At 43.7% G+C, this 2,270-nt stretch overlaps 1 long non-coding RNA gene across 1 annotated transcript; it reads left to right on the top strand.

Moving 5' to 3' along the window:
• The first annotated feature begins 779 nt into the window (after positions 1 to 779).
• On the top strand, positions 780 to 1,690 carry LOC138837719 (uncharacterized). Its single transcript, XR_011375425.1, has 2 exons — positions 780 to 981; positions 1,507 to 1,690. It is a non-coding gene; the product is annotated as an uncharacterized lncRNA (long non-coding RNA).
• Positions 1,691 to 2,270: the final 580 nt, after the last annotated feature.

Genomic DNA, 2,270 nt, shown 5'->3' with positions numbered 1-2,270 from the left:
ATTGGAGATAAGTATCTCATGGGGACTTTTCTGCCCAGGCTAGCTTCAAATGGCTATCCTCAGATCTCAGCCTCCTCAGTAGCTAGGATGACAGGCATGAGTTACTGGCACCTGGCCTTACATGCTTTTTTATACCTTCCCAATCATTTGACTTAAGTAAAATGACTCTTTAGACTGTAGAGGGACATTTCATTAAAAAAATTTGATCAAATATTAGCATCCTCACACTAGCTAATTCAGAATAGATGAGGACTCAGTAAAGATCAATTTTTTTTTTTTTTTGCTGGTCATGGGCATTAACTCTGGGCCTGGGCACTGTCCCTCAGCTCTTTAGCTCAAGGCTAGCGCTCTACCACTGGAGCCACATCACCACTTCCGGCTTTTTCTGTTTATGTGGTGCTGAGGAATCGAACCCAGGGCCTCATGCTTGCAAGGCATGCACTCTACCGCTGAACTACCTTCCCAGCCCAAGATCAAATTTTTAACCCTTGTTACCACACTTCAGGTCCCTCACCATTGTCTTGCTATCTCTTCCTTGAACACACACAAAGGGAGCACTGTCCATCTTCTCTTCTGTAGCTACTGTGTCAGCAGTGCATCACATCCTTTCTGAATTATCCCAGTAAAACCTCATTGGTGTTCTCCCAGGTCAAGCCTCCCCTTCAACGACTCCTTCCCTCACAGATACACACAGAGTTTGTACCACATCAGGGAAATGTATTCTGTGAAAATATAGTGCTACTGACTTGTATGTTGGCCTAATATACCTCCCTCAGAGATGCCTACCATTCCTACTGGTATCAAGACAAGATGGAAGATTGGAGAAAGGAGTTTATGGAAGGGATGGAGATGCCACATAATTGTAGGTCCTTTCCTACCACTGCCTGAGGAACACATCATACAAGGTTTCACTGGATCCATGGAAATTCTTTCTAATAAGACAAAGGGGAACTGCAGATGGACTTGGTCAGCTCCATAAATGTAAGACATATCTATTATATAGCTAAGTCCCAAAGTAGAGCTTTCATGGATGATCTGTACAAAAAGATGCTATTTAAGAATGGCAAGAGGAAGTGTTGTATTGCAAAGTAAAACAGAAAATGATGCTCTTCCCTATAGATACACACTTGGAGATGTACTAGGCATGGTGTCATATTGACAATTCAGAAAACTCCAGCAATAGAGGGGCTGGGAAGGTGGCTCAGTGGTAGAGCTCTTGCCTTGCATGCTCGAGGCCCTGGGTTCGATTCCTCAGCATCACATAATCAAAAAGAAAAAAGCCGGAAGTGGCGCTGTGGCTCAAGTGGTAGAGAGCTAGCCTTGAGCTGAAGAGCTGAGGGACAGCACTCAGGCCCAGAGTTCAGGCCCCAAGACCGGACCCTCCCCCCCCCCAAAAAAAAGAAAACTCCAGCAATAGAAAAAGAATGTCACTTTGCCTGACATGATTCTCAGCACTTCCTGAGAAACTGATCAAAGAACTGCATTTCCCCTTTTATCTCTTCATAGACTACTCCCCAGGGAGTTCACAACACCTGGATTTGGACAGACTGAGAGTTGACACCAGAATGACAAGGGACCATTATCACTGCATTGACACCACCACTTGGATTTTGTCCCTATAGGACCTGTCCCCTTTCCTGCCAGGACTTCAGCTCTCTTGTAAACAGAATAAAAGTTTAGAATCATTGGACGTCCATGTAGCTTTCTTGGCCAGACTGGTTTTTGGGAGTTTGTGTTTCTGTCCATCCTGAAGAAAGAGTTACTATGGATGAAGTTGCCAACTCTGTTTAAATAACAGTTTTGTAATACAGCTTCATCCCACTTTATCTCTCAGAGCCAATCATGCCTTGCTCTCTTATGCCCTGTGAGCATTTTTTTAAAACCTGTGAGCATTTTTTAAAACATTGTTTTCACTTGCAAAGAAGACAGTTAATAACGGGATTGGCACTGTACTAACACAAGTCTTACTCCCACAGGAGAGAGGCTGCAAGACCATGCAAGTGGGTCAGAGATGGATGGGGCTCACTCACACGTTACTAGGCAACTGTGCAAATGGGATGGAAGTGATATTGATACCTAGGAATATGCCTTGGAAATTCACTTGTTTCAAATCTCCAAGGCTACACTTCTCCTTTGCAACAATAAATAAATTAAAAGTGTTGAGAGAACATTCTCCTGCTTTCCAAAACAATTCTGGGGCCAATGAAAACACGAGCCATGTTTCTGAATGCTGAAGGCTGCATTTAGGTTTATTTACTCCCCCTCTTTCT

This window comes from Dipodomys merriami, unplaced genomic scaffold (assembly GCF_024711535.1).
Source record: "Dipodomys merriami isolate MVZ:Mamm:240054 unplaced genomic scaffold, mDipMer1.0.p SCAF_2743, whole genome shotgun sequence".
Lineage (NCBI taxonomy): Eukaryota > Metazoa > Chordata > Mammalia > Rodentia > Heteromyidae > Dipodomys > Dipodomys merriami.
The sequence above is the reverse complement of the archived record's forward strand: the minus strand, read 5'-3'. Positions and strand labels throughout refer to the sequence as shown.